Below are 13073 nucleotides of genomic sequence, written 5' to 3'. Positions count from 1 at the left end.
TCCAGTGTGCTAACCACTGCGCCACCTCGCTCGGTCAAAGTTTTTAAGGGTACTACCTATGAGTAATGTCCCTTGGATGCCAGTTCGATATGGGTCATTGGCACGTTTCGATGCATACCTGCATACAGTAAATTTTTATAGTTGTAATGGATGTTTTTTCTGGTAGAGATCTTGAGATCACATTTAAAATTTTGAGAAGTGCAACAAATTCAATTGTGAAAGCGTTTTGTGAGTATTTTTAGGATTTTTGTGTATTTTAACTAATAAAGGTTTTGAGGCACATTTGCACGATGGGCTTGGATATATAGCAAAAACATAGGTATAAGTTCAGAATATAAATAAAGACTTGCATAAGATATTAATTAGTATAAGCAGCTGTATCGATTGTGGCGTGCAGCTGCTGAAACATTAGAATAATTACGCAGTTCAGTTGTCCTGCCGATAAGACGGCGCCTTTTTGTTCTGGAAGCCGTCCTCATCGGACGCATATCTGCCATCTGTGCACACCGCCATTATTCTATGAGACCCAGTCTCAGTAGGCCCACTCAGAGTTACACACAGCAACAGAATTGATGTATAAAGTGAGCACAAAGTCTTGCCCTGATTATAAGAATTTAGTACAGTTACATAATAAGCTACATTTGATGCCGTTACATAGGTTTGTGTTACTAGTTTTTTTAAGACCACTTACGTTAGTAAACCTCAACGTGTGCTCCCTTGGTAGCTCGAAGAATGTCGACGCGGTATTCCAGTTCCCGCCAGGTGTTTCGTAACATGTGTTCTGTCACAGTACCCACAACAGCTTGTAGCCTAGCCTTCAGTTCGTCGACGTCAGCAACTGGTTTGACGAAGACTCTGTCCTTGCTATAGCCCCAGAAGGAAAGTCAAGGGGCGTAATGTCTGGAGAGTGGGGTTCAAGCGTATTTATTACTGCTTTGGATACTGTGCTTGGTGATGAGTTGGTTGAGACTGTTACACATTATGTCGATGATCGTTCGATAGCTACTAAGACTTGGAATGAACTTCTTCAAGCAGTTAAAGGCGAAGAGGAACAGGTAAAAGTCATTGGATTTGCAAGCCGTACTTTAAGTGAATGTGAACTTACTTATTCAACCACTGAACTTGAAACTCATTCTATTGTCTGGGCTTTCAAAAAGCTTAACTATTATTTGTATGGTAAACACACGAAAATTTATAGAGATCACCAAGCTCTGATATTTTTGTTAACATGTAAGTTAGTTCATCCTAAATGATTACGCTGGGCTTTATCTCTGCAGAATTACTCATTTGAGATTGCATACATTAAAGGTCGGTTTAGTGGACCCCTCCAGTCCGTCTTCCACAAGGTATGGATGGTTGTAACACTTATCTTGATAATGTGAACGACTACAAATACTCCTAATGCAGGATAAACAGTATTACCAATATTACATTGATTCGTGTAGGAATATGGCAGCTTTACAAAAATCTGATCCTCACTGGTACAAGGTAAGAGCTTTAGTCATAAATCAACCTGACCATCCACTGTCTAGACGCTATCTGATATATAACGACGTGTTATTCTATCGTCGTCATCCTGATGGCTCTAACTGGTGTTTATGTATTCCCAAGGGCTCGGAACACAACTTAATCTGGCACACACACTGAGTTTGGGGACATTGTGGAACGACGAAATGCCTTGCAAAGCTTAGCACATATTGCTATTTCGCTAATATGAGACGAAAAATTCACAATGTACTTAAAACATGCATATCTTGTCAGAAATCTAAACCTCAGAACCTATCTTCAAAGACAGATCTACATTCCATACAGCCCAGCAAACTTCTGGAGACTGTAAGTACGGACATAAGTGGTCCAAATCGAGTATATTTTAGCATTTTATGACATATTTTCTAAACATGTTTAGCTGTACACCATAAAATCTGCAACTGCTAACGCAGTCATCAGATGATTCTCACGTGACTACATTCCTCACGTGGGAAAACCCTAGGCAATTTTATCTGACAGCGCCACGTACTACACAGGGTACAAGTGGTGTAAATTCTTAAAGGACAATAGCATTAAGAGCATCTTTATCTCAAAGTTTAGGCCACAATCTAACCCTACTAAACGAATTTTCAGATTCATTAAGACATATATGCCTACACAGCATTCTAATTGGGTAAGTTATTTGTCACTGTTTGAAGAAGTTCACAACAACCTGATAAATGACACAAACTATACACGTGACGAGCTTATTTTCGACCACAAAGAATCATATAAGTGGAGCAATCCGCTGCCAAAGCTTTCACCTCAGCAGCTGTCGCATGATGAGAAGGTAAGAGAAGTATTAACCACACTGACGCAGCATGCTAATGCAAGATCAGATACTGCTCTAGTACTATTAAACGGAAGCAGGAATTCAAGGTAGACATGCAAGTACTATTGCGTACTCACGACAAATCTTCTGCACTAAAGCGGCGCATCGCGCTGTACGACGGTCCGTATGTAACTGTCAATATACCGCATCCTGTTGCATACCTGTCGCAGAACACAAAAACAAACAATCATTGGGCTTTACGCTCATCGAGACTTACGAGTATTTCATTCTAAGGAGTAAACGTATATCTGTTAGTAATGAGTAAGTAAACTGTATATTTATAAAACACACGTACCTCAGTACTACTGCAAGGAAATTAGGTAGCATAAGAAATTTTATTTCAGCTGATGCAGCCAACAGCAGAAGAAGAACGTAGATAAACAACATCAGAAAATGGTTCAAATGGCTCTGAGCACTATGGGACTTAACATCTGTGGTCATCAGTCCCCTAGAACTTAGAACTACTTAAACCTAACTAACCTAAGGACATCACACACATCCATGCCCGAGGCAGGATTCGAACCTGCGACCGGAGCGGTCACGCGGTTCCAGACTGAAGCGCCTTTAACCGCACGGCCACACTGGCCGGCTAAACAACATCAGCCTAAATTTTAACGCAGATGTTATGACGACATTTACGCAAGTGTGATGAAAATATTTTTGAGACACGCATTTGACTGACTATAGCGTCGGTCAAGGACTATTCATGACTAATTGACGTATACACAAGATCACACGAAAACCAAACACTATCACCTAGGAACAGATTAGATTGCACTTCATACTGCATAACACATTTTTATGTGAAGCCAAGGCCATATACACACTCGTAACGCGAGAATCCTGTAGGTTTGATTTTAATGTGTTGCTTTAGACGTTTGTCCATTAGTCTATGTAAGCTTGTGCTTGTTCGCTGATGTATCCAGATGTTGTGTCTAATCTTTCCAATTTCAGGTGACATCATTGCGCGAATGCAAAATTTGGTTAAAAAATCTGTAATGTCTGTAAATTTATGTAAATACTTGTATTCCATATAAAGCCAAGATGTAATGTATGTATTCATGTGTAATTGTCTATATTGACGTAAAGCAAAATGTAATATTTTGGTATGTAAATGTGATCAGAATTTGTGATATGTATCAAAATGTGTAAAACCACGAAATTTATATGAAAGGGACCGCTTCAAAGACATTCTAGATACATCGCAATGCCTGTAACCGCGACGAAGTATGTTAAAAACTATTCTTTATAAACTATTCTTTATGCATCGGCATGAGAATGATCACGACGAAATATTTATGTAAAAAAAAAACTTGTTAACGAACATTCTTTGTCCATCGCCAGATAGACTGTGAGCGAGATGGAACTGTGCATGTGAAGTGCAATAACATTCGTAGAGCGTCGCCTAATGACATTTACTGCGATGCAACTGTGCAAAATAAGGAATTGGTAAACCACTGGACCTACGGTCACGAAGCACAAAAGCATTGAAGGTAACTCAAGGGGCGGAGGAATTTTGGATGGTACTTCGGGGAATGTAATGGTTTCGGAATACGACGGCCACTCTCACCTGGACAAATCGAGGATTGATGCCAGCATTTTCCATCCAAAGTCTTGCATCCGTGCGTTTTCGAAACTTTTGTTGTGGAATGGAAATCCACTGGTCTTCAATCACGCAACGCATGACCTAGGAAGAACAGTATTATCAGTGAAAATAAACAGTGCAACGAGTGAATGTGCCCACATATCGGTTGTCAAATCTGTGCACAGTAACGTCGACATGAAATAACATTTACATTAGGCAAACTACCAAAACAATGCTCACCTTTGCGCTATTGTTGCATGCATTATGTATATGAACTGCAAAGGACGACACGTCGTACTAGGACAGCTAACCTGAAACAGAAATACGTTTTAAATGTTATACTTTCCATGAGAGACAATGACCAATAATGAAATGTATTTTGCATTAACATGTGTAGTAGTTTTAAGATTTTTGTACCTGTTTTAGATGTTCGTGCATATTTTTTGTAAAAACGTCTTGGAATGTCCTGTCACAGTGATGTCTTGCACACACGCACGTACGAACCGTATATAAACTATTATCACCGTGTCGCGATTTCAACTAACAGCTACTGCCACACTGAAATACAAGTGACTGCGCATGCGTGGCAGCCACACTACCAGCATTGAAATAATCTGGGCACACGCGCCTCATTCAAATATTGTAAACCATGAACTGTATTTGAATATGTTTGTAAATATTGTACTGAATGTGCCTTAGGGTGGATTGCTCGCCTGCAGATGCGTCCTTTCGCCTCGCAATTCAGGGGGCAAATTAAAGGCACATTTTCAGAATGGTGGTGGATCTACAGCAAAAACGTAGATATTAGTTCAGAATATAAATAAAGAATTACGTAAGATATTAATCAGTATAAGCGGTTGTATCGATTGTGGCGTGTAACCGCTGAAATATTAGAATAATTACACAGTTCAGTTGTCTTGCCAGGAAGACGGCTCCTTTTTATTCTGGAAGCCGTCCTGATCGGACGCATATCTACCATCGCTGCAGATAATTATTTGGCACACCGCCATTATTCTACGAGACGCAATCTGACTAGGCCTACTCACAGGTACACACAGCAACAGAATTGATGTAACTGTCTAAGTAATTTAATTTAGTGTAATATTTTGTTAATACAGTGATATTATTTAATCTTGTGTTTCATTTATGTTGCAAGCTATTGTTCCAATTAAACGGCGTCTTGGCAAGGCTAAAGGTTCCGTGTTACAAATTTTATCAGAGGTCCAGTACGAACCAAAGCTTTGGAATTATTCAATGTACGAAATCTGATAAAGAAATATTTTGAGAAAAATCACTCATGGTCAAACTTACAATGAACGGACCTTACGCAAAAAGCCATTGTCAAGCGCGCAAAGTTTGAATAAACTTATCACATACTATTATCATTACCTATTATTATTTGTTTGATCTTCGATATTCTCAAACCAGACAGGAAAAGCCACAATAAATCAAAAGGTGTATGTTATACCAAATATCGAACCTTTTTTGTTGCAGCACCGCATCACTGCTGCATACTAATATTCATTTCATGCGATGATTCATGATTCAAAAGCTTGACTTTTCTTTGAGCAGCAGAACTACGATCTGCGACCTCACCTATAGGTGAAGCCAAGTTAAAGCTTAGCAGCGTTCATCAGGACTGAAGGTGGTGCGAGGTGCAGCGAGTAGGGTTGGGTGACACAGTCCAATGACAACGGATCGCGCCCAGCGACGAGGCAGCGCAACAGTAGACCCACAGCGGTGACTGGACAAGAGGGAAGGTACCATAACCCCATGACACAGAGGGTGAAACACTGTGAGCAACGTGTGCATGCTGCAGGAAGTGCTAAGAGAAAGATGCATCAATGTTTTTATAAAATTTCTATAAATATTACGCGTTAATGAGTGTAGTATTTGGTATAACAGCGAAAGTTAAGGGATGCCACACTCTTATAAAATCGTTGAGCGACTGTCCTTCCTTCTTTAGCTCTCAATCCAAAAATTGGAGAGCAGCAGTCTGGTTGGTAGCAAATCTCCCGTCTAGCCTTCTTCTTCACTTCTGTCGAGAAGCTAAATCTGAGATCATTTATTGTGTTGTGGTCTAGTTCTAGTTTTTTTGCCATTGACATACACCTCTATTAGTTGTTTAAGAGTCCCTCATGTCTCCACAAACGATCATTTATCCGAACTCCTCCTTCTACAATTGTGTTCCATAAACTCCTCTCCAATCCCAGTCTTTAAAGGACTTTACTATTTATGGTCTTAGCAGTCTACTTGATTTCCAGGATGTGCATGTTACATCGCATCTCAAAGGAATTCAGTGCCTTCCTTCCCTCTGTCCCCAGAGTCCAGGTCTCACAGCTGTACAATGCTACACTTCTTACGCTTACAGAAACATTTTCCTGTCTTAGGCTGTTAGTTTTTGTAGTTGATATCTTCTTTTTATTGAATCCACTTATCGCTTGGACACATCTACTTCTCACTTCTTCCATCTCTGGTGATATTGCTTCATGAACCAGTAAATTAGCCAGTATCTTTGTAGGGAACAAGCGTCTTGGAGTAGTAAGCTGCTGAGGTCAAAGAAAATCATCTTCAAATATATTTATTTATCAGGTGCCACATTTAAAATTACAATTTCTATAACAACACAGAGAATTTTATAGATCAATCAAAAGTCACTAAATTACATAATCGCCTCAGAGACACTTACTGGAACTCAATAACCCTTTCAACTTAAAAATCAATGTTCCAAAGACCACAATATGCATACACTTTGATCATAAAAGAAACTTTCAAGGTAATAAAATATACAAGGTAATAGAATATACAAGATAATAGGTATTGTTAGACTAGCTTTAAATTAAGAAAGTCTGAATCGGTAAGTCAACAAGTACAATTATTCGCTACAGCAAGCAAGAACCAGTCCATAATAATGGGACCGAAATGCATGTGTTACCGATCGTACGGTAAATGACTTGAGCTCAGCTCCACATTCCATACAGATGCTCAGTTTATTTCAGATTCTAAGACATAGACCCAGATAAATATGTTAAATTTGCCTAATATATAAATGGCAAACAGCACGTGAGCACAAACACGACAGAGGAAATGTGGGCAGACAATCGAGTCCCTACCCAAAAGTACTTTAGCAGAGAGGAATTTACATAAACAAGTAACTACAACATACTCGTACCTGGATCTTTTAACGTTAACTGACAATGAAAAGCTACAGATAACTGAATATAGAAAATATTGGCAGTGGCAGTGCAGGTAGAGCTAATTTTTGTAGACAAAAATAAACTGACAATGAATAATTTTAAACGTATCTAAACCTAGAAAGTGCACACACCATTAGCGCAGGTGAATACAAGTCCCTTTGGATCAAATCTTACAGAAAATGATTTTAAAAAATTATAAATGCTTATGACAAAAAACACAGGCACTAGTAGTGCAGGTAAAGGCAATTATTTGCAGATTAAGGTAAACTGACAATAAGAAGTTTTAAAAACACCGAATTTAAGAATACATGCACACCAGTAGTATACATAAAACAAATTCCTGACGAAGAGCTCTTATAATAGAGTTCAAATGGTTGAAATGGCTTTGAGCACTATGAGACTTAACATCTGTGGTCATCAGTCCCCTAGAACCTAGAACTACTTAAACCTAACTAACCTAAGGACATCACACATCCATTCCGGAGGCAGCATTCGATCCTGCGACCGTAGCAGTCGCGCGGCTCCGGACTGAGCGCCAAGAACCGCTCGACCACCGCGGCCGGCTAGAATAGAGTGAATGTTTAATCTGGGCACCTTCTTACCGGGAGGCCAATTCACGTAAAGGGCATCAGCCAAATAATGGCCAGTAGAACAAACCAAGATAGCCTACAGCAGGAAAACCAAATGAAACTCAGCAGCAAAAACCCAGAGGTTGCCACATGTCCACCGTTATTCCCGTGCCAGGTCCAAGATAATTACATCTACATCTACATGGATACTCTGCAAATCACATTTAAGTCCCTGGCAGAGGGTTCATCGAACCACCTTCACAAGTCTCTATTATTCCAATCTCGTATAGAGCGCGGAAACAATGAACACCTACACCTTTCCGTACGATCTCTGATTTCCCTTATTTTATCGTGGTGATCGTTCCTCCCTATGTAGGTCGGTGTCAACAAAATGTTTTCGCATTCGGAGGAGAAAGTTGGTCATTGGAATTTCGTGAGAATTGTGCACGTGGGCACATACACCAAGTAAGGCAGCACGAAGTAGGGCTAGACGAACTCCAGAGTATGTCTCAACGCCGCACAAACAGAGGGAAGTAGCGACCCTCCAGAAGGCATGGACATGCTCCCCACAATTAACATATGCCATCCAAATGCAGCAAGAGGTTGTCCGTGGCTAGCAAGCCCAGGCTGCGATCTAGAGAGACTCCTTCCGAGACAATCAGTACTCAGAAAACAGCTTCAAGTGTGAACTGCGCATGTGCTTAAATTCCTCTCGAGGCGCTACAAAGGTGCCACCGCACGAGACGCCAGAGAAACAGTAGTTAGCCAACGAAACACATAGAGGTTCCACAGGTATCGATATGAGCGCGTGGTCAGTTCAATCTAAGCTTGTACATATATTAGGGCGCAGGGTTTGTCAGAAACGCTAACCTTGTGGCAGAGTCATTTATTTATATGTTATATTCCTTTCACGCAACTTTATGCATTATAATTCGCTTGGCTTAAAAGTCGTCTTCGCTTTCAGACAAAACTGCTAAGTCACGGCATTACTACATCTCTGTATCTCTATTCCTCTGACTTGTATTATTAAATCTGCCTCTAACTTTTTTATGTACCTCATCGGTATGCAGATTAAAAATAGCTGGTGCTGGAGTTCATCCTTACTAGACTCCTATCTGCATATACACTACTTCTGCCTTGAGCGCCCGCTGGTAACAGCCATCTCATTTTTGTGAACGTTGCATATCTGATGTCGGTCTCTGTAGTCTACTCTTATTTTCTTCGGTACCCCAAACAGCAATCACGTTCTGTAATCTACAAAATCCATATACATTGATTAATTCTTTTAGTTTTAAAGTTATTGTTCCTTCTCTGGGTTCTAAGCTTTTTTGGCAACCACATTGATCTGAGAATGTGACTTCAGATTTTTGTTGCATTTAGTTGAGTACGATATTGGTTATTATTTTCGATACATTTGCATCTAGGTTATGCATTCAGTAATTTTTAGGTTCTAAGGTATTCGACTGAGAATGCTAATGTTTCTTGCAAAATCCAGAGGGACTTTTATCTGTTCACATATTTTAAACGTAAGAGTGTATAACTGATCTTTAATTTCCTTCGCTCCCACTTTCAGACATTCGGCAGGAGTTTCGTTTATAACTGCAGTTCGTTCAGAGATGCTTCGGGTTCCTCTTTTAAATTGATGAATAAAGCATGCATCTAATTCTTTTTCTTTTTCAATGATACTTACAGACAGTTTTTCCACGTCATACAGTTTCTCTACGTACTGTTTCCATTATCTTGCAGTTTCATCATCATCGTCGTCATTATCCAACAAAACGCCACTTGCATCTGCCACTACTCTGCCTCTGATTCTTTTGTCTCCAAAACAAGATTTTACAAGTTTATACACCCCCGTCTAATTTTATTTTTTCTTATTGTCTGTAGGGAGAAAAATATTTATTGTAAAGGGGATTTCTATGCATTCTAAGACCAAAGAAACCGACTTACAACGAAGGAATTATCCGAATGGGACAGAAAAATTGATTTATTCAAGATAAAGAGGAAGTTTTAGGCAAGCCAAGACTCGTTGGTTCACCTCTGCCATTATGCGACCATTTGGCTTAGCACTGATTGATAAAGTTGTTGGAGGGATATCGTGCCAAATAATGTCCAAATGGCGCGTTAGATCGTCAAAATCCCTAGATGATTGGAGGGCCCTGCCCATAATGCTCCAAACGTTTTCTGTTGGGGAGCGATCCGGCGACCTTGCTGGTCAAGACAGGGTTTGCCAAGCATGAAGACAAACAGTAGAAACTCTAGCTGTGTGCGAGCGGGCATTATCATGCTATGAAGAGCAACAAAATGGGGCGTAGAATATCATCGAAGTACCGTTGTGCTGTAAGGCTGCCGGGGATGACAACCAAAGGCCTCCTGCTATAAAAAGAAACGATAGAGTTGTCTTCTGTGGTGAGTCCCACTTCGAACTGAGATCCCATGACGAGCACATGTAGGATGAGTTGGCAAGACGCTCTGAACCACGTCTATTTGTACCGTCGACCACCCAGCAGCTGTCAACGGCAGCGACGGAGGAATAGAAGACCCTACCACAAGAACTCCTTACCAAACTTGCGGCCACAAGTGTAATTTCTGTTCGTCTCGTTGCGTATTTCTTTGAGTTATCTTCTGTACTATAGCGTCGCAGTTCCTCTATGTATGCTCCAATTCCATCGCGTTATGTCACTTGGCAGCGACACTGCATACGAAACTTATTTTCGTCCTTAAGTCTTGCACAACACTGTATTTGAAAGACCCAGATAAAGAAAAGTATTTAATGTTTTGATAATGTTACTCTCTTCAGTGCAGAAAAAACTTATATGGATAACAAAATAAAATGTAGACAGTATACTGTCAGCTTTACATATTGATTCATTAGCACAACGGCATCAGAACAGACAATAATGGATCATTTGTGCTGTGAAATGCCCACGACAGTCACATAAGGGGAGAAATTACTGGAGCTGAGCAGTGTAGAGGTAGTAGAAGTACGCCTAGATAAAGTCGAATTGTAGGGGATCGTGAAATGAACTACTGAAATTTCCAGATAGAAAGCGGAAACGAAGTAAACTGGTCGAGATCAGTAGAAGCTGCGGACTGACAAGAAAGATATCTGCTTTGTAGTTAAAGTTACAAAAAATTTGAAATCTGTCCAATTGTGAACACAGCTGAATGAGTCATTAGACATTAATTTATTTTGGATACGATGCAAGGGCCAACATGAGAGAGAATATACGGTATGATGGAGAATTTCAAAGAAATACGATTAACAACACACACTACATATGATATTGTATGAATCAGAAGTGATTATTATTATTGACTAGGGATGTAAAGTATCGGTATCGTAGAAAGCATATACAAAAAGGTTACGGAAGCCAACAGGATCCCAGAATTACCAATACAAGTTGTGTGAATCACAGGAGCGATAAGGGAGAAATGTTAAACTATTAAAAAGTAAGTATTAATTCTCAGAGTTTTTCGGGATTTCTGCTGGATAACATAGACATCTTGTTACGATTTTTCGCCTAACCACCATCCAGCCACCTTCACCTGAATGGAGCTGGTTGGTTTTCAGCCAACATATCGTTACAATATGTCGAAATCATCCAGCTCCAATCCTGAAATCCCTTAAAATACTCACTATGCTGGGAAAATTTCAAGAATCACCTGGACGCAGTGCCATAAGGGACTTTGAGAATTGATGTTTAAAGATGTTAATGAAAATAGGAGGGTTACATTTTGATGGCTGCGTAGTGCCAAAGGGAAGTATGCATATTGAAATACTGACTAGGCCTTTTTTGGGATAAGAATCACCAACACAGAAAAGAAAGAATTAATGGAAGTGCAATCAAGAAGGAGGGAAACATAGATATGGACATTATGGAGAAAACAGCACATATACATGAGGTTTGGTAGAATGTAAAGAAAGAATTACAAAGAATTTTTAGGAAGCCTTATGGGCTATCTTATAGAAACTAGGTCTCATAAAAAGATAAGAATTTTCTAAATTGGTATGAATTCCCAATTACTTTGTTTACATTAGACAGGAGATTGTTGAACTTCTTCCCAGTAGAGTATATAGTTCTGTTCTGAACCCTGGGCAAGGAGGCAAACCCTAGAAGAAAATTATTTTTGTGTCTTGTATTATGACCATCTATATCACAGTTCTTCAACTGAAACTGATTTTTTTTTATCAGCAACAGAAACCATTAAGGATTAAATATATTGAAAGTGAGCTTAAGAATTCCAACGTACTGAAAAAGGCTTCTGCAAGATGCATGGTTATCTACTTTACACAATATCCTGACTACTCGCTTCTGCTGAACAAACATATCATTTACTCAAGGTGCACAGCACCAGAAGATAATTCCATAAAACCACAGCGAAAGCGTATATCCAGAGTAAGTCAACAGTATTGTCTTCATGCGACAGATGCTTCTAAAGGCATAACATGTTGTACTGAGAATTTTTATTACTTTAGCCAAATGCTGACCCTATTGTAACTAGTGTTCCAGGTGGACCATAAGAAATTTTGCACACTGTGCTTCATTCAGTGTATGGCCTCTGTGTCTACTTGTGCTGCTAGATCATTAAGGTTTAAACAGCTGTGAACCACTTATAGAACTGTTCAGCTATCATCTGATCTGTGTCCAATAGGGTTGAGTTTGGAACCTCTGTTAGTATACTTGAGTCACTGGAAGATATTACAGTTTTTGAACTGCCTTTTAAAGTCACTGGAACATCGTTTATGCGGGTTAGAAAGAAGAGCAGTCCAGTAACTATCCCTGTGTCACGTCACATGTTGTGTTCCACATTCTGAGGTTATTTTCATGCCTGAAATGCAGTCTGTTATGAGAACCTTTGCTTTCAGTCATGAGGGAAGATTCCTTTCATGCAAGAGCATCACCACTGATGCCATAATATTATAGTTTGCTACATTGATTTCGTGATCCACACAATGAAAAACTTTCATGAAGTCACATGATATATCAACAGGAGACTTTTTCTTGTTTAGACCTACTGAGGCCTCATTTGTAAAGTCTTACGTTGCATTCTGTGTGGAGAGACCTTGACCAAAGCCATATGGTTAATATGTTCTGCTCAATTAAGAGTGTCAGTATATTATCAAGGCCTGTTTTTCAAACACATTTAAAAAGAGTAGAACGAGTGATGCAGGCCTTTAATTGGAGGTTGTTTGCTTATCTCCAGTTTTGTAGATGGGTGCTATTAACAGTATATTTGAGTCTATCAGGAAATTTCCCTGAGTCTTGTTTGTTTACAAAGATGCTTAATCTTAATCCTATTAAATCTGCTTAATAATTTAATGTTCTTCTAAAAACACCATCATAGCCAGCTCAATTACT

This window comes from Schistocerca serialis, chromosome 5, assembly GCF_023864345.2.
Source record: "Schistocerca serialis cubense isolate TAMUIC-IGC-003099 chromosome 5, iqSchSeri2.2, whole genome shotgun sequence".
NCBI classification, from domain to species: domain Eukaryota; kingdom Metazoa; phylum Arthropoda; class Insecta; order Orthoptera; family Acrididae; genus Schistocerca; species Schistocerca serialis.
Note: the sequence above shows the minus strand (reverse complement) of the source record.